Source organism: Halichoeres trimaculatus, unplaced genomic scaffold, assembly GCF_033239565.1.
Source record: "Halichoeres trimaculatus isolate MK-OKI-2021-1 unplaced genomic scaffold, fHalTri1.1 fHalTri1_scaffold_14, whole genome shotgun sequence".
NCBI classification, from domain to species: Eukaryota; Metazoa; Chordata; class Actinopteri; order Labriformes; family Labridae; genus Halichoeres; species Halichoeres trimaculatus.
This window is the reverse complement of record NW_027437192.1, coordinates 5,682,536-5,706,713: the sequence shown is the minus strand read 5'-3', so window position 1 is coordinate 5,706,713 and position 24,178 is coordinate 5,682,536. Positions and strand designations below refer to the sequence as shown.

Below are 24,178 nucleotides of genomic sequence, written 5' to 3'. Positions count from 1 at the left end.
GAGTCCAGATCTCACTGATCGGCAGCGCACAAAGGTAAAAGGTTCACACTGTGGAGCAAGACTCATGCCAGGACATTTTTAAGAGGATTCTCTGCAGGAGTACGAGATGGAGAAGAGGCCTGGCTCAGATAGTGTAGGATTTGTATGAGTGGATTCACGCTGGGTGAAAAAGAGGAGACAAGGAAGTGTCAAAACAGGCAAGGACGGGTGTAGAGCCTATAGAGCAGAACTGCACAAGGCCAGCTAATGTTTTTCTCTCCTTTTGTGAATAGCCTGCTGATTTTTCTTTGGGGTGCAGCGAGGGCAGCGGAACGCAGAGCAGCAGGGAAATTTGAACCCCTTCCTGTTTTATGCAAATAACAAGTGAGGCTCTGCCAGCACTCCTGGCAAACACAGCAGTGAATGCCAATCAAACAACCGGAGCTTGGCTGAATTGAGCACCGTGTGAGGTTACGTTCCAGGGCAGCACCAGGGAGGGAATGACGTATTTTCCCCTTTCAGTAAAAATCACATCGGATATCCAATAATGATCTGTATGATCTGAAGAGTGGGGGTTAAGCTAACAGGAGCAGCGGGAGGGTATCATTGGAAGCCTGTGATTCAGACAAACGCTCGGTTCTGAGGATGTAGGAGAAGAAAGGAGAAGCCATGAAAGACGAGAGGAATCGAGTGAGACGAGAGAAACCAGGAGGAGGTATTTTTATAGGGAGAAGCGACAGAGTTAAAAGGAGAGGTCTCTGATTAATTTCAAACACTCGTGCTCCGCTCCCACATGGGGACGCAGGAGGGTGTTGCCAGGGTGAGACAGACGGGTTGGGCCAGGGAGGCGGGACTCTTGGGACAGGATATGATGTCTAAATTAGGGGACAGTGTCTGCTGATATCCAATTGAAGTGACAGAAGGCATTAAGGATGATGAATCCAACTTTGCCTGCCCTAGTTTCCTCTCCCTGAGACTTACAGCCTGGCGCAGGGACACAACAAGCGGGCCAAAGTGTTATTTATATTTATGGTGTCATTTATATCTGAAGCTTCAGTCGCATTTGTCTGAATGACGCTGAACGATGGAGTTCGGTTAAAGGGATCTTGTGGCAGTCAAACTTCTTTTCATCAAGCGCTCAAAACCTGATCATTCGACTGAAGCTTGAAAAACTTTGAATAAGATCCATTGGAGCTGGCACCTGCCACGCACCGGAGCATCTAAACTCACTCTTCAATTTTCTCTTTAATTACAAATCTGAGGGTTTTAAATGGAAACTGAAATGGAGTTGATCTTGTGAAAGCGCTAGATTTTACTTTGTGATGATTGGTGTGTAGGCAGGGGTAAAGAATGGTTACTCATATTGTGATTTAATAGCAAAATGCAACGCCTCCTCCCAATTTCTATCTACTTTTGTGCACAGGGACAATTACTTTAGTGTGTTACTGTTACGGCCTCCTTAACCCAAATACAATACCTAACAAAAAGGCTCAAGGAAGGAGTCCATACAATAAAACAAAGGACACCGCAAAAGAATGGAAATTTAACCCCACAGGCTTCATTAACCCAAATAACCAAAAACTCTCTCTCCAAACTTAAATATCACAAAAACTGAGTGAAACAAAAGAGCGAAAAACTGGACCAGCAGAGCTTTTCAGCCCAAACTAAACTAGAAAAGCACTCAGAGACACTTTAGTCCTACTTTAATGTTATACTCCCTTTCAGCAGACTGTCTGCTACAATTTGGTGTTAGTTGCAGGTTTGTACGATAATTTGTTTCCTGACAGTGTTGAAAATGATGATGACCCAGTACATATTTCATATTCCAGATCTTAGTATCCAGAATATTGGCAGGATCTGGATCATACTTTTACATCTGTCAGAAATTATGGTGACCTTGTCTTGTATTGTTTTGCAAAGCAATCCGACCATTTATGGTGGAGTTTTATACACATATGTTGAAAACAGCCCTATCTCACAATGATAAAGAATCCTTTAAAAAAAGTCCTGGATCTAGACGGTGATCCGGATCACCTCCAAAAATTAATCAATTCTTCCTTATCCCAATTTGAACATTTCATGAAAGTTTCATCAAGATCCGTTCCCAACTTTTTGAGTTATGTTGTTCAGACACACTCTCCCAAAAACACAACATACTTGGCGGAGATGAACAACAACCTAAAAAGCCAAAAACCAACAATGAAACATGTTGGTCAAAGGAAACCTGTGGGGAAATGGAAAATTAAACTCTGCAGCAGGCAGGAGTAGGAGTGGGAGAAGCAGATTACAAATTCCCCACCTGGCCACACGTAACAGTTACAGATTAAAAACTAACTAAATATTCAAGAACTTCATCGAATCAGTGTTACTTCAACAAATTGGTGGGCTCCTGCTGCACATCCTACAAGTATAGTTTCAGAAATGTACTTCCATAAAATTCAGTGTCACAGCTAAACATTTTTGGTACTTGATGTCTCTATCATTCTTTCTCTTATCGAACTCGACAGCTGAAGAGAGACAGGAATTATGTGGGGTAGAGAGTGCGGGTAGGCAAAGAGTTGAACCAGTAACCACTGCAGCAAGGACCAAAACCTCCCTATATTGCAAGATTTTGGAGTCATCTCACATATTTGATTGGGCAGAGATGCTTTGACATTAAAGCCATGTGCCAATTAGCTGCTTGGATGTCGTCTGAAGACTAGACATGCACTGATCGATCCTTAATTTTGGGGGGGTCAGGGATCAGTCCATCCTTACATATGAAACTGATCTTATATTCCTCCAGGAAGGTCTGACAGCCAAACCTCAGGACACTTTATTGGTTGTTTAAGTTAAAACATAAAGATTTTATTGTTTCACATGTGTTGTTCAATGATTCTCAAGAAGATAAAATTGGAACATTGAAGGTAAGTGCGTCATAAAAAGCAACAAAAAAAAAAGTCAGTATTGGTCAAAAATGGTATTCAGGCTTTTTTTTAAATTGTGATCAGCCAGAAAATTGTGATCGGTGCACCCCTACCGAGGACCCAATGGATGCAGAGGCGGAAAAACACCAAAATAAAGTCAAGGAGTGCTTCAGGACCAGTTCACTACACATTGCAAAGCTTTGGACAACTTACAAAGCATGTTTTTCGAGAGGTGGGTTAAACTTAAAGAGTTATTGGGTACCAGTAAAGCTGAGTAGTCAAGTGGTGCGTTCTATTTACATAGGAACTGGAAAGTGGGGAGTGTGAATGATGTCACCTCTGCTCCAGTTAATAAGCTGGGAAAACTTGCCATACCAACGATATTTCTATGTATAAACACTGAAAAATAATATGTATATTACTGATTTATTGCGAAAAAAAACTAGTCAGAAATTTTAAAACAAACAGAATATAAGAGGGGCTTAATAACTGTTTACACCAGGGGCAGCCATCTTTAATTGTAAACTCAGGGGTGGTGTGGATCCCCAAACTTTCCAGTAGGAAATTCCAACTTTCGAGGGCATTCTGGTTGCAATTTCCCACTCCAAACTCGTAAATTCCATCTTCCAAGTACAAATGGAAAGCATAACTCTGTCCACTGTCCTGTCCTCTTCAGATAAAGTCGTAAAAAGCTCCAAAAATAACTTGAAAATCTTGCAGTCTCATGTGAAGTAGTTTTTCACAGGACAGTAGATTAGCAGCTTCTGTTGAAAGCATATTGTTGAAAGTAAAGTGCAACCACTGCTTCTTTTGGCCTGTTTGAACAAGCTAGGACTAAATATAAACATTTGCATTGGTTTTTATTAAAACAGAGAGACTAAACTTTGATGTATGGAGTCTGCAACACTGATGCACAACCAAAACAATGGTTTAGCAAACACACCTGTGCTCCTGTCGTGACATCTCCAAGGGATTTGGCTTGACTGCTTGACTGAGGGATGACTAATGTAAGAGGAGGCAAAGGAAGACGTCTTGTTTTGTTTGGTGAAGTTTCAAGACTGGGTACCTGAATCCTTTTGCCTTCCCTCATTTTTAAACGACATCCCCTTCAGACAAAACAAATGTGATATTGATCTCATATCCCCAAGCCATCAATATTTCTAGATGTTGGGATAAGCTCAACTGTTTTTTCTCTCAGTCGTCTGTAAAATGCACTCAGGTAAGCATGTAGGAGCTATGATGTGGATCAGTTGGAGCATGTGACAGCACGGTCTCGCCGTGACACCGTGCGCCGTTTAATGTCTATGTGATAAAAGATGCTCTGATACACCGCGCTTAAACATCTTTCATCAGACGTTTCTCTTCAGGCGCTCTCCAACATCACTCATTACAATCTGAAACACTAATAGATCCGGGATCAGCCGCGACTAAAGTCCGCCTGATGCGTGATCAACGTTGGTGTCAAAACCTTGTCAGCCGCCCAATGAGACACTTTGGTAAACACTGCACCGTGAACATATTTCCCCCCTCAAAAAATGTTAGAAAAAGTCGCCCAACGATCGTTAGCAGGAAAATAGGCCATGCTTGTCATCCTTATTTTTCATCAACAGCGGCAGCCTGCCTGCATTAAGAAGCCCGGTGATAAATGTCACTGAGAGAAGCAGGGGAGCTTATATCAGTCTCTGTATTAGTGTCATGTACATGGAGAAGATTAGGGGGGAGGGACGGGGGAGAAGGGGGGAGAGAGACCTATGAAACTATCTGTTTCTACTTGGGTACATTCATGGTGGTGGGGATAATCTAAATGAGAAGATTTGGTGTGTCAGGAGGCGAGGTGGGAAGACTCAGAGGAGTGGAGGGAGACAGACACAAAGTAAAACAGAGAAACAGATCAGTGCGAGGGGTGTGAAAACAGTGGAACCTCAATAATCTTTTGTTGATCTTTTTCATCACCTTTCTGGGATTCATTCAGAGGAAACAAAGAAATCTGCAACAGCTGAGGTTTGATAATCCAGAGGCAGTGACTGTGACAGCTCCACAGTGGGAATCAGAATTAAAAGGCAGCTTCTGGTCAAGGACAAGACTTGTGAAAACCTTTAACTTGAAGGCAAATCACACAGAGACAAACCCATTCAGAATGAAGGCCTGACTTTCAAACCAACGCTTCAAACCATAGATCAGTTTCTTTAAGTTCCCGTGTGTGCTCATTTCATGTTTTAGTATAAGGAGTATTAAGGCCATCTCTTATTTATCTCCCCTTATTGGCAGTAAAAATCATTGACTGTATCTTATCAAACTCCTTAAAAGTGAAGCCAAATCATTTAGCCTACCCCCTGGTGGCTGGCTGCAGTATAGATCCACCTTCTCCACATTTACAGATAGAATAAAGATTGAAAAAGAAACAAAAAAGAGTAAATTTTCCTCAAACGTACTTTCTTTCACCACACTTTCATCAAATCAGGCTGATTTATTCTCCTGTACCAAAGTTTGGCACTTGTAGATCATAGGAAGGACTAAACCATACCACAAGCAAGGCCACTTACTAGGTGCCATCACCAACGAGGTTGGGCGTTAAGGATGTAACGGTACACTCAACTCAGGTTTAACGAAGCAGTTTTCTTTAGATTTTTTAACAGAATGAGCTTGCAGACAAAATATGTCTGAAAGAGATTCTTTTAATTATTTCTGCAACTGCAAAACACAAACCTTGCAATGAATGCAACTTTTAAAACACACACTCTCACAAGTATATTTAAATGAGTAAAAACTACAAATATTTTGTCTTATTTTTTCGCAATTTAAAGAGAATTCCCTTTTCAAAATCTGTGACGTAGCGTAAACTGTGCAAAATAAAGTATGTCCTTTTCTTAAAAGTCAAGTAAAATTATACTTTATCTTGAATAACAAAAAATAGGGGTGCACTGATCACATTTTTCTGGCCGATCACCAAACTTTAAAAAGCCTGACCTGCCGATGATAACTGACAGCATATACTTTCAATGTTCCAATCTTATTTTATTGAAAATCATTGAACAATACCTGTGAAACCATAAAATCTTTATGTTTTAACTTAAACAACCAATAAAGTGTCCTGAGTTTTAGGTCTCAGAGCAAAAAGCAACAATGACTGGCTGTCAGACCTCCCTGGAGGTATATGAGATCAGTTTCATATGTAAGGATGGGCCGATCACTGATCTCCGATCACCAATCCCCCAAATTTAAGGACGTCTGCACCGATTGATTGGTACATGTCTAACAAAAAAAAAAAAAAAAAAATACTTTTCAAACAAATCTCATATCAAAATAACTAAATGAATAATACAAATAAACAAAAACTGTTTAAAAAGGGCATCACAATTTATTTTCTTTATCTCAGCTGATTTGAATCGTCATGCATTTGTATCGATTTTTAACTGTCTTACGATGCATCTTTACATCCCTATTGGACATATTGCGGCGCTTGTTTTTAAATGTCTTACGGGAAATAAAGACCAGTGCCAGAACCACCGAAAGTCATCTGCGCTTAGCTAGAGCATCCTACAGGCTGCAGACTCTGGGAGACGTTACAGCGTGCATCCTTCATGACTAAGGGCCCTTACCTGTGCAGTAAGTAGTCTGTCATTCAACAGGACAATGCTGCAGTTCACAATGTCTGCCTGATGAAGGACTTCTTAGAATAGAATAGAATAGAATAGAATAGAATAGAATAGAATAGAATAGAATAGAATATTCCTTTTTTGATCCCCCTTAGGGATTTTTTTTTTTTTGCCACAGCTGCTCACAGAAAAATTGCAATAAATGCAATAACAATAGAAAATAGAATAAGAATATGAAATGCAAAATTTGAAGAAAAATATAAAAGTAGAAAAATAGATAACTATTAGTATTACATATTGACATAAAAACAAATAAGTTGCTTGATGGCACAAGGTTAGAGTTTTGTTTGTCATGATGTGTTATAGAGTCTTGTTGCAGTTGGGAGAGTAGTTTCCATCCTGGGCGTTCCCCACATCTAGATCCAATTGAGAACATTTGAGGATGGATGGAAAGAGAAGTTTACAAAAACAAAGGTCAGTTTTAGGCAATAGATTCCTTTAATGGAGCCGTCTTCATCACATGGAGCAATGTTCCTACAGGCATCCCAGAAACAAGAGGATGTCTATGTTCCTTTGGCACTACGTTCCCATATTTCTTTTTTTTTTCCCAAAGTCTGGTTTTGTTCGTCTCACTTAAAGAAAAGAAACAAGGGTTCAGTATCTATGAGCTCTGCTTCAGCTGAAAACATTTTGAATTTTAGGGCTTGACTGTTTTTTTTGCATTTTTTGCATGTCAAAGTCACAACAGCCTAAGCAGCGAACGTGCAAGTGTTCATTTTTTGGAAAAGTTGAGTTTCCGTAACTTATCTGACATTAGGATGGTGCAGTAATCTTTCCTGATCTCTGCAACAACTACAACTCGAGCAGAAAATAAATCTTTTCTGCAACTTATTAATTACATTGTTTTAAAACTTCTGTACAATGAGTTTTGTTAACATTTGTTAACAATATTGTTAACATGAGCATTGATTAAAAAGAAGTTTCAACAACTTTTTTGGTGGCAGAAACTGAACAAACTTAACTCTTCTCCAGGGTAAATTTGCTGCACTTCAGCGTCTTCCACCGTGAATAATTCAGCTCCTCACACGGATGGCACATACCGATATATAAAATTAGATGTGATTCAAATGTCGGGTTGCTTCCTGACCTGTACAGCCGTCTGCTTTCTAGAAAACTCAAGGCACTCCTCCTACACATAGCTGAGCAGAGATTGTTAAAATGCAAGTTTTGCAATGTTTCGACAAAGGGTCAACGTGACTGCAGGCAGGCGGGACGGAAAAATGAGCAGGTTCAGAAAAATGATGCAGAATTATTAAAATGTTGCTCCTGTTTATATGCGGAATATTTAAACAGGATTATGTGTAAACTTTTCAAAACTGGAGACTCTGGAAGACAAATGATGCACACAACGGACTTTGCCCTTTGTGAGGTTAAGTTATAGAAAGTAAGAGCTCAGCTGGTTCAAGTGCAAGAAATGTATAGAAAGAAATAAAATAAAGGATTATAAAATCTGTTCATTCAGCTTGAGAAAGAGAAATCGTTTTTCTTTGTTTTGAGTTTTTATAACTTCATCTTTTCTCCACTAGCCTCCTGACCTTCTAGAAAAAACAGACATCGTTCATGAAGAGTGAAAAAGGCAGAAAATAACTTGCACTCAGGCACTTAGTCAAAGTATTTTCTTTTGTCAACAAGGTGCACAAGTGCTCTTTCATCATTACCTCTCATCAAAGTAAAAATATCTTTTCAGCGTGAGCACAGGCGTCTTCACTTGAAAAAAAAAGTCTTTCCAAATTTAAACTGTTGCTACAGGCGACAGCGAGGGAATCATTTTTAAGATAACAGATGATAAATTGTTGCAGTTTTTCAAGAGTTTCTGCTTTTAAAGCTGACTTTAGTCATGTTTTTACCCCTGGAAGAATAAACGCAAGCGTTTTATTATTATTATTCTTGGGTAAAAAAAAACAATATAAGCTTTGAAATGTTGAGCTTTTTCTAAACAAAGTAATAAACGAGAGTAAAAGAGAGAGGTGGTGATTTCTCTTCTGTCTGTCTGTGTGTAAGTGCTGAGTCTACAAGGCGCACAATCCCAGCAGATGTGAGTGGAGGTGGGGGAGGTGAGGCCGGGGTTAAATGTTATCACAGAGGGTTAATGGGACCCGGGGGCAACTGAGACTGGAAACACAGCTGTACAGTGGGAGGAGGATTTCAGGATAACCTCTACGGTGATACAGAAAGCTTCAGCTGCGTGTTTTCCGGCTGACTTTGATGCATTTTTAAGGATTATAACTCAGATTGGAAATCTGTGGCAGACGCAAAGAAAAGTCTTTCACTCAGTACTGAGGGTCATCAGGTTGATTGATGAGGGCGCCACTCTCCAGTTGATAATACAGCCAGATTCATATATCTACTGATGCTGCATCAAACTGAGGCATTCAGGAGTAAACCTGCATCTGCTCAATTTTCCAGGAACACACAATGTCCTTTGAATTAGCTTTAAGTGCATCAGTGCAATAGAAGTGCGTGTACATATAATAAAGATGGACGAGGGTCGTGGTTAGAGGAGCAGGTGGAGCAAATCAAACAGGAATGGATGTACATGTCCTTTCAGCGTGGTTGCTGGATCTCAAAGCAGACTGTACTCTTGATATAACAAGGTTAATGTACAGATATCCACCCAGCACAGATTGAGAGTGCAACTGACTACAACTCATAGAAGAAGCTTTATATCCTTTTCTTCTCATATAAGAGCTCAGGATAAATGTTGTTAGCAAAGAAACAACTTTGTATAGCTTTGTTAAAAACGAAAACAACACACCTTAGGAAATTATAAAGTAGTTTACCAATCACTCCTTTCTGGGTAAGCAACTGTTTGAAAGATACTGGGTAAATCTGGATGGAAGAAAAGCACATTTTGACATTTAGCTAGCTCGTGTAGGCTAATGTTGCTGCTAACAGTAAATGCTTGAGCAACGTAAATTTGGCAACGGAATGATCTGATCAACTGCTGAAAAGGAGTCGGATAAACTTGGAGGGATACCGGGTTAAATTTTAAGCAAACACAAAAGCAGCATTTTCGACGACTCATCAGCTAGCTTAAGCTAACATTACTACTCACAGCAAGTGTAGCCATCCAACCAACTCTTCTATAAAATTTTCTTAAAAATATTGAAACAAAAACTATAGCAAATGTTTTTTTTTGATAACACAAATAGTTTTACAACCTTGAAAGCACAACTTAGCAGAATTTCAGCTTGCTGTTCTGTGCATTAGCTCAAAAAAAAATGACTGAATAAAGGGTGTAAATATTAACGTCTACACTGCATTTTGATTGTTTACATTTTGTCCAAATACATAAATATGCAGGATAAATCTGGATAATTAAAAAAAACAAACAAACAAAACAAACAAACAAAAAAAAAAAAAAAAAAAAAAGACAAAAGCAGGGGCTATATAGCATTTTAGCTAACATTGTTCTGCTAACAGTCACTGTAAACTGGTGTCATCATGTATGGCAAATTAAACCATTTCACAGGAAAAATAACCCTTAAATATTTTACATGAATAACAGTAATGACATAAACTTCAAGTTGGCTTGGTAGTACGATTTTTTTTTTTTTGCTGACTCACTAGCTAGCACTAACTTATGTCAACAAACAGCAAGCTTGATTATCAAACCACATTTCAACCCAAGTAACTGCCTGATATTGTTGCACAAGTAATGTATGGCATGTTAATATGGTGCACAGTGGACCCATCATCTACACAACCCTTTAGCTTCACTTCTGATACACTCATTTGATTCAAAGAACAACAGCTGCAGATATTCCAGTGTTCTAGCTGCACTCCTGAATACACACTTCCTCAGGCTAGGTGTTGAAATCACATCAATGACCATTAGCTAAGTCTAGACAGTGTTGACCTTTGAGAAAACACTAATTGAACAGTAATTGTCCTAATTGCTTGTTGACTATTATCTCTGGTAAATCTGCTCTCATTTATCTCTTTTTTTTTAGGGGGGGAAAAATCTTGTAGATTTAAGGCTCAGTGAGAGAAAGCACAATAAGCTAAAGAAGCTACAGTTACTGATCATTACACCGACTAGACCAGTGTTAGCTTGTCCTGTCTGACTACTGCATCAAAAACGTAGTTAGTTAACTTTTGCTAAGGCTGAATTCACGATGAATGACACAATTGGGTATCACATACAGCAAGATGATATTTTGTCAAGAACATTACTTTTAAATTAACAGAAGAAAATCAATTGCAAAATGCACCTCTTTGACCACAGGGGGTGCCAAACTAACTTGAAAAGCAAAGGGGAGCTGTAACATATGAACTGGGCTCATAATTTGATAATTATTTGTAATAAGGCCAGCAACACAGTAAACAAATTTTCAACCTAAATAATTTTACAATCTATGTCAGATGATTTATTAAGAGAAAGGTTTGGGGCAACAAATCCATAGACATGCTGTCTTCCAGAAGGCAGTCCAGGAATTTTAAATGTCAAGCATGTTTCATTTGTACAAGTAAGGGCAAATTGCTTGCTAGGGGCTGTTGGTTGTGACTGCTTGTTACAGCAGCTCTCCTTGTCTTGTCCTTTTCTTGTAATTTTTTTCTTCTCTTTTACATCACTTTTGCATTTGGAGTAGGTCACTACCTTATATGGTTCATTTGTTGGTCATGGACCCCAAACTGGTTTTGTCTCTAGTGATATTTTTACCATTTTTTCTCCTGTGTTTGTCTGGAGATCCTACATTTAACCATGGCTGCATTGTTTTTATTAGAAATCAACTGTTAGCAGCCTGTAGCATGTCAATGCTAACTGGTGCAAGGCCTGATGTTTCCCCACAAAGTGAGGAGAAGGAGGTGAGGACGATGTGCTGGTTCTCAGGTGTGAGCTAAGAAGTGACGACATGGACCTGTCCTTCCATCCATCGTTATTGGGAACGTAAGATCTATCTCCAATAAGATGGACGAGCTAGCTGTGATTACACAGCAACAGAGGGAATACCAGAAGGCAGAGTAGCATCATGCTATTCACAGACATGGCTAACAGAGCTAACATCAGACACCAACGCCACATTGGAAGAACTTCAGCTGCTGTGAGCAGACAGGATCCAGGAGACAGAGACTGAACAGACTGCTGAAGAAGCTAAGTCCTGGACCCTGTGGACGTGGAGGCTGGCTGAACTGGACAATGATGGACAAGCTGTCATCATCTATTTTTTATGGATCGTTTTGCAGTTTCTATACACTTTTTTACTTTTGTTTTTTTGATTGCTGCTTTGACTCTTCCTGAATTTCCCCTCTGGGATAAATAAAGTATTTTCTATTCTATTCTAAATCAGAAGCTAGCTATCAGGAGCATTTGTTACCTGAAGATATTTGGATATACGATCAAAAACCTGAGCCCAGTCCTAAACCTCTTCTCCTTTTTTCCTATAAATTATTTCAACTTATTTTTATCTGTTTTTCACAGACAGACAAGATTTACAGTTATCACTCAACACCATGAAGCTTTGAAAGAATATCTACAACCTGAAACCTTATTATAAGCATTAAATTTACATTAATTTATCCCCATAAATGACTCCAAACAAAACACAAAATAAACACCAGCCTGTCTCTGTGTATTAGTAAACAGTTTAGCCATTTGGATAGGAATTTACTGTCACACTAAAGTTGTAATGATGCTGCATTTAATTGGTCTTTAAGTTGGTTTTATGTCAGTGTTAATTGTTGTTTTGTAATGAAAAACTTTTGTGTACACTTCCTCTGTATCTTTTTTCAAGAGGCACAGTACACTAATATGTGTATCAGTGTCACATCTCAGACCAAGCCATGGTGGTTAACGCCCTGCATGCACACACACACTTCCCCTAATTACGCTTGATGCTTGACAAGCTTGCGCTCACACACACACAGTAAGAGCCGCACTGTCTATTCAATTATCCCTCATTATCTCTGATCTCGACTCACACTTCCTCTGACCCCCCACCAAAATCCTGCACAGGCGCCACTCACCCCTCCTGCCCCGCATCACCGGTGTTACCATGACGATTTCAATCAAATTCTCATGCAGCCTCTAGATGCCGCAGCGAGGGAGGAAATTTCCTGCCACAAAAAAAAAAAAAAAAATCATCCTCAATTCTGTTTCTTCATCACGGATTCGAGCCGGTGCTTTTCATCTCCGGCTCTCTTCCCCTCTCTTTTCATCAGCGAGGAAATAATCAGAGGCTGGTACAAAAGAGGGAGGAATAAAAGGAGAAACTAAACTGTAAACTGCACAAGAAAGGGACAGAAAGAGGGAAAAGTTAGAATGACTTTTTTGAGCGTGTTGTTTTGGGTATTTTTCGGGGACCATTGAGCCTTTCTGCGCTCTCCTCAGAGACTCTCCGGATTTTAAATGGATGCTTTCTGACACAGAGCGAGCAGATGGGATGAAATCTAAAGAGTACACACAGAGTGGAAGGAGACAGAAAGAGAAGGAGGAAGAAAAGAGGGAGGGTGTAAAGGATGCAAATGAAAAGAAAGGACGGATATAAATGGGCGGATTCATATTTTGTAAACTCATTACCCCTTTTCACCTTGAACGCTTTACTTTGCTGCTTTTTCTCCGCAGGAAACACACATTCACAGCTACCAAATGCAAACAGTTTGAGCTGCACACACACTAGCACGGTGATGCAATCCACACACACTTTCACAAACTCAGCCTAATTAAGTTTTTTCCCATTTGGCTCCCCCCTGCAGGGGTTATGAACTTCAGGAGGTTCCCTGAGTGCCTCCCCTCCTTCCTCTCCTCGCTCGGCGTTCATGCAGCATCCAGCTGCTGCTCTCACACAGCTGCTCATACAAACACTCAATAAATGACTCACTTCCACACACTTCCACACACACACACAGTGATGATTTCCCCCACTCCTGGCTTCATTCACCTTAATAACACCTCCAGCCTAAAGTGTGAAGGCACAGGAATTACAGCCTGAACGAGCTCCTGTCTGCGCACAAAAACACACCAGAGAGTCTGAACATGCAACAGAGAGCCGGTGTGCATGAATCCCACTCCGATACATCACCACAGGAATATGAGACCTCAGAGGTATTAAACTCCAGCCGAGAGTTTTTTACTGAGCGCAGATTAACTGTACTGTTGTAAAACGGGGCCATAAAAACACACTGCAGAGAAACTAAAGGGAAGCAACGGGAATAAATATTGATTTTGAGTACGTGCACATCCACTGAGTGAGAAGCTGAGAGGCTGAGAGGCTGGTATTCAACTCCTGTGGTTTATAATACGGTTTATAAAGCGACACTATTCACACAGTCAGCTGAACAGAGATGAGGCTTGTATAAAAAAAGTAATATTCCTTATTAATCACTGATCTATAAGAAAATTGTTTTAAGTCTAGGCCTTTTCTTTGAAACAGAAAGCTTCCTTCCAACTCTTTAGCAGCGTCAGAATATCTTGTTTTGCTGATGATGTCAGTTTGTTAACCATGGGGTTTGGATGGTTTGACGTCGGTCTTTAATCCAACCAATGACCTTCCTTTTGAAACTGAAGCTCCGATCTTTTGCAGCACAAGAGCTGAGATGTCTGCTTATTTCATTTGGGGCTGTGAAGAGTTCAACTCACCACTTCATCTTATGAGCATGTTTATGGTCTCTGATACCCCCTTTTCCACCAGTGCTCGTTCGATGCTAGCGCTTAGTGGGTTCAAATTATGTTCCTTCTAAGAATTGATTTGTTTTTCCGTATTTGAAGAGCCAAATCATTGCTTCACTTTGAAACGTCTGTATTCGTAGCTGCTCCAGGGGAAGGCAGTGTCGGATGCAGACGCATGGGACAGAAGACGGCAACAAACTTGGTGCTGGGAACGTTTACATTTAGGCAGAGATGTCTTTTACATTACCTTTTCCCAACTCTCTTCTACACAGAGTGCACTCGTCTCTCTTTCTGTGTGTGAGTTTGTGTGCTGATGCGTTTCTGTGTCTGTAAACGTAATGGAGAGAAATGTGAATGCACGAACATGAGGCAGAAGTGACATCCGGTCATGTAAATATGATAGATGGAATCAGGCTGTTTAGTCTGTTTAATAAAATATTAATGTATAGACCTGGTCTATAAGAGACAAAGCACTGCTGCTTCAGTTTCTTCTCCAGTTAAAGTTATGAATGAGTGAATGCTAACAAAACAACAGACAACTCACTCAGCAGCTTTTCTTTTTAAGAATGATAAATAACATGAGGCTGTTTAGTCTGTTTAATAAAATAATAAGGTATAGATCTGATGTATGAGAGAGGAAAGACGTCACTGCTTTCATTTTGCCTCCATCTCAAATCATGAATGAGGAAACTGTAAAAAATCAATGGATGATTCGCCCAGAAGCTTTCCTCTTTAAGGCCCCTTTTACACAACAACATTTTATCTGCAATGTTAAAACGCAGTGAAAAAAGCCTGCGCTGAGGGACTGAAAACGTTGTAGTACACTGTAAATGCAAACAATGTCCTGACTTAGGACTAAATAGTGCATTTAAGTTGATTTATGCTAGTTTTTCAAATTAACTTTCCTAAACTAAGTTTCCTTTACTTTTTACACCCTTACTTGTTTCATTGAGTAATATTTACTTGTGTTTTCTAAGTGTGTAACATAGTTTGTGGGTATTTCCGCTTGGCGCGCATTTACCAACGAAGAAGAACGTGCCCTGACATGCAAGCTGTGGAGGCGACTCTCGCAGGCACAGTACAACAGACTGGCGTTGATTTCGGTAAGTGTTAAGCTTTTATTTGTAAACTTTGAATATAATTTACGCTTTGAAGACAGCGTTGTTCGAAGAGCACACCCAACAACTCTGTCAGAGAACGCTGGCATGTTACCCTGTGCGTGTTCACAGAGCAGGCGCTAAAAGTTTAGCAGTAGCTCAACGTGGGGCACTATTACGGATATAAGAGTAGGCTCGGCCCGAACCGAGCCTCGGTGTTGCATCCTTCGGTTCATTCACCGGTGGCGCCAACTGTTAGCTGCTGCCGTCCTGCTGTCTGACTTTCGGCAGCTAACAAACGGCAGTACATTAGCCGCTGGTGGCTAATGTACTGCCGTTTGTTGGCTGCCGACGCTGTTGCAGAAACAGGAGGATTGATACTACGTCCCCTGTCTATTAGCTGCCGTAGTAGTACGCGCTTCTAGCTGTTATAACGGTAACCTGTTAATAGAACGAACTTATGATATATGGCATAAACATTAACTCTCAGCATGTTGATTTGAGACATAGAACTCCACTTCCCATCGGCCCTTCTGTTTTGGGAGTTGTTTTAAAAGGGGAGGATACATTTGTGTTTTATTGGCTCACAGTGGCTTTGCTCTCTTCTGGTTCGCCAATTCTATTGGCTCTAATGCTCGATTGAGGTGTCAATCAACTAAATCGACCAATCCACTGCCCTATGTATCTCAGTTTGCGTAAGCAGGGGGGTCAGACCTCAACTATTTTTTGTTTCACTTATTTGGTGGCATTTTTGAGACATATTTATGTCAGGACAACGACCCAAGAGAGTTTATTCCATGGAGGAAGTGCTGCATATGCATTTTTAGAGATTACGTGTAAATCTATGATTTAGACTTTATTTCTGTATGGTTTTGCCTGACCAGTCTGCCTGAAACCCCTCTTATTTTACTTTGCTTCACTCTACCAGAATTAACCTCAGGGGATGTAATGTTCACATTTAATTATTAATTTTCAGTTTTAAAGCTGCAGATGCATCATTCCAAAAAGAAATTCATAATGAACGTGTAATTTGTAAGACAGAAATTACTCTGACCCAGGAACATATACTGATTTTAACACATCTTAACAAAGTTTACAATGTTTCCCATTGATGTATTTCAAATAGACCTGTTGGTTGCAAGGATATACAGTTTTCAGTTCAGACTTGTAATTTTCTAGTAGAGTACTTTGAAAGAAGCTTGGGCTGAAGGGGTTTTAATGCTGAACTCCTGGCACTGGTAGTTGTGATTTTACCCAGTGTCTTTTGTTTCATGCAAGTGGTATAAGAGCCTGATAAGTCCAAAAGTAGACAAACAGCACAGAAGAAAGGGAACAAGGTGGGTACTGTTTTTCGTTTAGAAATTTAAAAATGCCTGTGTAGTTAATTAGTGAGACTTAAAGGGGTAATTCATCATTTGCGAAATTGTTGAACTATCCATTTAACTTTTGTAATGATTTTTTTTCTGTCACTTGTAGTCTAACTTATTGTTCTCCTGTATTCTTTCCAGTGTTTACAGGGAGTGGCATGCAGTGGACATGTAAGTTTTGCACTTTTGTCTCTCCAAAAAGAGGCCAGCTGTTTAAACATTACAGAGTAAAGCATGGTGGCTTTACAAGAACCTCTCCAATACCATGTCTTCATCAAGAGTGTATTTGCACATTTAAATCACCTAATGCCCTGAAGATTCATTTGTGTAGACTCCACTCACAAGTGACCAATGAAAAAGATGAGGTGCAAATATTTATATCTGTCAGTATTAGAAATTTATGAAAATGACCTCTTTCCAGGATAATTTGCATTCTCCATGTCTTCCACCGACATGAAGCAGGAAGCAGATGATGTCATGTGACAGGGACCACTTGAAAACTTTATTTTATATACCAAAATCTTTATTCAAGTTGTCTACTAACACATAAGTGCAAAAAGTTGCATTACTACCGCTGACATTTTTTGTTGTGAGTACAAAATGACAGTGATATACTTCGGCAACAATTGTTGCCAGTGGGGCAAAATAGGTTAATCTTCCTGTGGTGTTTTTTATTTATTTATTTATTTTTCTTAAGGTGTTTGCAGAGTTCTATCGTGTTGCCAGTAAGAACCCCAAGAAAGACCTTTTTGAAGCTCTGGACCGCCACACCACTGGTCTCATTGACCTCTTCAAATCGAAGAAAGGAGCTGTAGGCCAGTCACTTGATCAGCTCCTCCAGCCAGTGAATACACAAGTAAGTGTTTCTGATTTTTCATCATCATTACATTAAGGTAGCATGCTTAATTGCTCCAGCGAGGCTCACAGTTGCTACTACTGCTTTGTTCATTGAGTACTACTTCTTCTGTAGTAATTCTTTAAGAAGTTAATGATGCACAAATTGTTTTCATATTATCTTAGCTGTCCTATAATCCTCTGCTTATTGTTTTTTGTCTTCTTTTCCATAAGACCAATGACATCATCACAACGCGTGCTGCTGCTTGCAATGTCTGCCCCTGGAGATAATTCCAGCGAATTTTTCCTCAGCTGTTCAGTAAGTACATACATGATGGTCATATCATCATTTTGAAGTGTACATCTAAGCACATCATCAAAACTTTGATTCAATTCTCAGATTTAAGAAAAAACTGCATGATCAGGTCTGATGTAAAAAAACAAAAAATGTTATCAAGGCTAGGATCTAGTAAACCTAACAAAACAGTCACTGCCAAAACTTAAAAAATAATAATCTAATAAAAATAAAATGGCACACAGTTTCTCATTGACAATTTTTTACCCTCAAAATTCTTTACTTGCTTCAAGCCTTGCAAAAAGGTAAACAGCATTACACAAAATGACCTCTGACAAAATAGTAAAATTCTCCAACACTGAGGTCAATTTTGGTATTGTCTGTACATTGCAAAACTTTTAAGTGGGGACAACAAAAATTAAACAAGTGTCATATTTTTAATCATTTGGGATTTACAAACAGATTTGATGCTGATAAACTGAACTTTAATTGTGTTCAATTGTTTTTAATGTAGGATTCGGACACAGCAAGTGACTTCAGCCAGGTGCCTGTTTGGGTTCTCAGAGTCATGACTGAAGACACGCCACCAGAGCTCAACAACATCGCAATCATCCTTGAAGGAAACATTGTCATGGATGAGATTCCTACAACCTCCCAAGCTCTTTGTCTCCTGTCTGGCTTAATATATGCACTACATCTGGATTACCCCAAAGGTATGAAGAACACATTTGAGTTTATCCAGAAGATAATGTTGAACCTCGGACAACAAAAACTCAGCCCAAAACTACAAACATTAAAAAATGCTCTTCTGAAGTAGATGCAGTGGCTCGGGTTAGCTATACTGGTTGTCTAGATGAGAGTGAGTGTGATCTCAGAAGATGTCTTGAGTAATTTTCAGTGTGTAAAACTGTTGAAAAAGAGTATTCAGTACGTGATGTTGAATGTTAGAATGTACTTTGCTTTTGGGACACAAGTTGTTTACATTTGAAAGGTGTCAAATTGCTAAGAGCTGATTTTATTCAAGTTTTATTCAGGTTTTATCAGGTTTTGAACTTTCACAGAAGTTTGGCAGGTCTGTCTGTTGCTGTGAGACATTTGATGTCCATTGTGAACTAAGAGCCATTAGTTAGCTTTGTTTCACACAGATGGCTATTGTTACTGTGTACAAGTATTGACACAAAAAATGAATAAATTATGTTTTTCATAAAGCTATTTTTGGGAGTTGTTATTTTTAAGTAAGCTAAACAAGGTATATGAAGTTCATTTAATTTATTGTTAAGTGCTGCTCACACAGTATTTTAAATTAATTTACTTACCTATATTGAGTTCCTGTCAAATTGATCGAAGTGTATTGTACTTAGATATATGATGTGTAGTTAACTACTAATATCAAGTAATGGCCACTTGTTAAGTGAAATATATTAAGTTAATTTGACTCAAAGAATTTTAGTTGTAGTAGCTTGATTTCAAGTCAACATTACTGAGATTTTTTTAGTTCTCACAACTTTAACACAAGTACAGCTTACTCAGATATATGAATTTCACTCTACTTGACATAACTAAGTTCTTTTACTTAATTTTCCCAAGGTAATCGGTTTCCTAACTTTTATTAAGTAAAATTAACTTGTTAGAATTTACAGTGTAAGCATGCCCGGCCTGTAGTTAGCGCTATAACTGTCTTGTCCAGAAGTAGCTTTTGGGATATCTCCACTGAAGTCGAGTTGAGCCGATCACCTGGTGTTTTGGTGAATACTAAGTTGAAAAGTGGAGCAACAGATGCACATTTTGTTGAAAAACAGTCAGCAGATTCAGCAGATTCAGCAGCACAAGCACAACATGGTAGTTATGATCATAACAATGGTACTATTCTCCTGTTGTATGGGCTTGTGGGAAGCTGAGTATGACATCATTGTTCCACTGGCTTACTGTTTGCATGGCAACAGTGTTGGCAGCGTTTCAGGCCATTTTCAAAAGTTTGCGTTTCAGGTCGGCTAAAACGCAACAAAACTTATGTGTTTCATCCTAAAACTGTTGTCGTGTTAACGGCCCCTTAGAGCAACTGGAGCCAGTTCTTTGTCTGTCGAAACACAAAGAACCAGTGCTTAGCCAGGCACTGGCCTGGAACTAGCACCAGCATCAGTTTGGTGGAAAAGGGGAATGAGTGAATGTTGAAATATTTCAAGTAAAGACGATCGAATCAGGTTTTACTCAATTCTATACATTTCCAATGAGATGTAGTGACTCAAAAATGCTCTACCAAACAGTTGAGCAGCAAGTTAAAGGGCTGATATCATTAAGCTGTGTCTAAAGCTAGCGGAAAATCCAAACCGTAAGGATTGAAGTCTATGTGAAAGAGTGACAAACCGGCAAGTTTTAGCTTGTCCACTAGAAGCTGGCAGCAGAAACACCAGAAACCACATCCACACCACGCCATAAAAGATGATTTTACGTCATTGGAAACATACAAGTTTTGGAGAACTTCAGACCAGTTTGCACGGAAGAAAAGTAATGATTTGACATGTCTGAGATGTTAAACTATTTAACCGATTGAGGATTTGCATAGATAGCGAGCAGAGTCTAGAAGCCAGTTACATTTTCTCGTCATCTCCTTCTTTCTTTTTCCTGATTTGTTTTTTAAAGCAGGCAGAGTAGATTTGGTAATGGGTTCAGACACGTCTTGGTCGAGGTGCCGACATAAATTTAAAACCTTTCACACATTCAGACTTTTTAATACTTTTTAAAGACCTGCAGGAACCTTTTTATAAATCAAAGTTAAACCCTTATTTTACAAGGACTGAGCTCGAGGCAGTCTGGCTCAGAAATTTAAGGAGTTTGCTGAATTTCCAAAATAACCAAGGCTGGTTCGAGCTTCTCAAAAGTCTGAAACCAAACTCAAAAACTTTCATTTACCCAGAGGAGGAAGCTGTTTAAGCAGCCAGCAGGTGTTTGAACTGTGATCTGATGATCACAAGGCTAACCTTCAGTCGGAGAAAACCCGGCTGTTTTTGATTCTCCAGCTCAGATTGAAACCCTGCGTGGTCGTGTTGAAATAAGACATTTGAGCTTTTTCACCCAATTTGAGGTTCATACATGTGGGTGTTACAATCAAAACACTTCTGCTTCAGATGTGTAGCTTTCATCCAACAACAGAGCCATGCTAACGCTCTTCTAAGCCCACTCATGAATCCCACAGTGGAATGGATCTGAGGATTTTCCTCCCTCCTCCTGTATGATTACAGTGGGTAGTGTGACATCCTCAAGCACCGGGTAATTATGTCTGCCTTGATCAAGTGTGTCTTGGGTGAGGTGAGTGCTTTGACCTTAAAGAGATTGAGAGTCTGTGGATGATCACTGGGCGTCTTGTATCGCCGTCACGCTGGCTTTAACTGTCTGCCAGACGCCGTTCTACAATTAGCCTTTCAATGTTATTACAGGTACACGTCTGCAGTCAAGCAGTGCGCGCATTTTGTAAGTCTGATTTAATCAAACCCAGATTGCTACTTTCAAAATGAGCACTTACTACCCACCAGGCCTGCAGGGTGGCCAGTGATTGCAAAGACAAGCCTGAAATATAAAGACAAGGTTCAGATCCACATCTCTGCCCGGGGCTCTTTTGTTTTTCGCTTTACGAGAACAAGCCAACTTTTCTGTGTCACACTTTTTATAAGGTTCTGCCTGATTACAAGATAACCACAGCTTGTAAACAAAGGGACCCCCATTCAGCTTGTTTACTTGGCTGTTTCAGGAAGCTGACGCGCTGCCAGGTGAGAGAATTACAGGAAAAGAAGAGAATCCTGATCCTGAAGTGATTTTATTCATTGCCTTGAATGTGAGGAAACAGCAGAGTGCCAGTTCAGGCTCAAATTTCCCCAAGGTTCAATTTGATAATTTAACTGCCTGGTGTCAGCTTTCGATAGCAGCGTATAAATATCCCCTAAACTCTGCACTTTTTGGGTGAAGCCCTGCAGTTGGAGCACATCGTGTTCTGGTAACGAGCTCAAACTTGTGACTCTTGGACTGACACTCACATTTCTGCAGCAGTTTTGGGGGGAACTTTTTTCTGGCATTGTGTTGAGCTGTGCAGCCAAATGGAGCCTGGTTTAATAAAATGTTCCACGCCGTGTGTGGTTGGGTTGTCACAATACCAGGATGCAAAATTTACACTAAAATGTGAAAAAAAAGAACAGATTTGGAAGCTCAAAAAGCCTCATATTACATCTGAATCCCTCTGATGAGGGGTTCATTTCAAAGACATACAGCATCATCACAAACTGCAACTCTAGTATTCATACTTCCTTTTTCTTTGAAGCCATACAACAACAATGTGAAAATGTTCGGATTAAGACACGTGCAGACATGAGTGTCCATGACACAGTGCCATCTATTCATCCTTCCATCAATTCATTTTCCTCAGGTCACGGGGACAGCAGCCTAAGAAAGTCGACCCAAATGACCCTCTCTTCCTAGATCCTCCTTTGGGATCCTGCTCTGGGTCTGACCCCAGATGTCTCCCTCTGGACATCCTTGTCAAATGCCTGAACCACCTCAAATGACTCCTTTTGAAGACGTAGTGGTTCCACTCTTAGCTCCTGAACCTCTCTCTGCGGCTGAACCAAAACACCCCTCAGGAGCTTTGAGTATTCATTTCAACACTTTTTGCAAAAAGAGCGTCTACATCATCTGATGTGTTACAGGGTGTCCATAAAGTCTCTTTACAGTTTAAAAAATTGTTATAAAAGTAAATGAGCGGACAGATGAGTAGAAATTGTTATGAGGTGCAGATACTTTAGTTTTTCTAAAGATGCCATGAGGAGGATCTGTTTTAATCGGACTGCCTCGCCACCTTCTGGTCCGGAGTCTCATACACACTGTTTTAAAGATATGACCCTCACCAAGCAGAGTTAACGTAACCTCACTCTTCATTTTATTGATAGACTCTCAAGTTTGAACAGACCACTGCAGAATAACTGCTGCATTTTGGCTGGAACAAACATTAGCGCAAACAGTTTAGCCCCTGTGTTAGCCATTAGCTCAGGCTGTATCACTCTCCTGTTTATCTTTCTTCTGCTCTTCTGTCCTTTTTCTGTCTGACAATTAGGCTCCTGTGTTCACCATCACTACAAAATTAATCACAGAAATCGTTTTCAGCTGAGAAAAACACAGATCTCTGGACGTGCCGTAAATTTATCTATTGTTGTGAAGCTACAAAAAAGCTATGAAGTAGCATTTTGAAATAACCTACACTGGTGCTGATAATCTAATTTTAAAGTGTGGATTACAACCCCATACATACAGAAGGAAGACTTTTCCAAAAACACTTTCAAACTCCTCACAGCCTCTGTAACTACAGGAGAACCAATTTTGTCGGAGAATGCTGAAATGCTTGTCTCACACTATCAATGTTTTCCTCAGATGTACTTGGTCGTCTGCTTTCTCCAACTCTGTCCCTGTCTCCATAAATTTTTTCGTGCCATGCACAATTGGGATGTGAAGGTGGATCTCTTCTATTATAGTTCTGTGGTTTCACTGATTCTGTGTATTCTGTTTTCTTTCATTAAACTACGACACACATTGGGCCTTTATTTCTTGAGGGGAAACTATTTTAGGGATTCAGTAACCCTTAAAAAACTTTCATAACTGAGTACATGAAAGAAAATTGGATAAAGATATCTCATCAGTTGCCTTTTTGATATATTTTTTGAATTGTAAAGGGACTTAATGGACACCCTATGTAATTAACAAAGACTCAACAAGTCGTCTGATCTTCACCCACCATGAGCGGGTCATAGCAATAAGAACAGACATCCTTTAGCAGGCAGAAACCTTGAGCAGAACCAGACAACATCTTCTTTGCCCTTTTTTTGTCTCTTCTACACAAAACAAAAGCAAAACGAGCCGAGACATAAATATAAAAGCTAACTAATGATGATTGGATCGTTTGAATCACGGTGTTAACGGCACCAAAGTACCGATTCTTTGGTACAATTTACCCCCATCAGACTGATCATAAATTACCTTGTTGACTAAAACAGCCCCGGCACTTTGGCTGTAAATCATGTGAACGATGCCGAGTTTTGACGGAGATCATGATTTATAGTTTTTTCATCCTCAGTGTTCACTCCAAACTTTGGGCCAGCCGTGATGATAAAAAATAGCCTCTGTCAGCCAGCCGTGTCCACATAAAGAAGCATTTAATGCAAATACGCTGCCATCCATCATCTAACTGTGGCGCTTACTCACTCACACACACACACACACACACACACACACACACACACACTCATACACTCATACTCACACACTTGCATGCAGAGCCGTCGACTTGAGAGGGTTCAGTAGTTTAATGAACATTATTGATGGCGAGGCTACAGAGCTGTTGGCGTAATTAGTGTGATGTCTCACACCTACATGTCTGCGGCTTCATTAATTCAGTGC

General features: G+C 39.8%; 1 protein-coding gene and 1 long non-coding RNA gene across 3 annotated transcripts in view; one reads left to right on the top strand and one right to left on the bottom strand.

Annotated features, from left to right (window-relative positions):
* The window catches only part of pvrl2l (PVR cell adhesion molecule related 2 like), a 564,571-nt gene that overhangs the window by 207,412 nt on the left and 332,981 nt on the right, over window positions 1-24,178 (bottom strand). The window lies entirely within an intron of this gene.
* On the top strand, window positions 17,173-18,772 carry LOC141802680 (uncharacterized). Its single transcript, XR_012599520.1, has 3 exons — window positions 17,173-17,470; window positions 17,683-17,767; window positions 18,258-18,772. It is a non-coding gene; the product is annotated as an uncharacterized LOC141802680 (long non-coding RNA).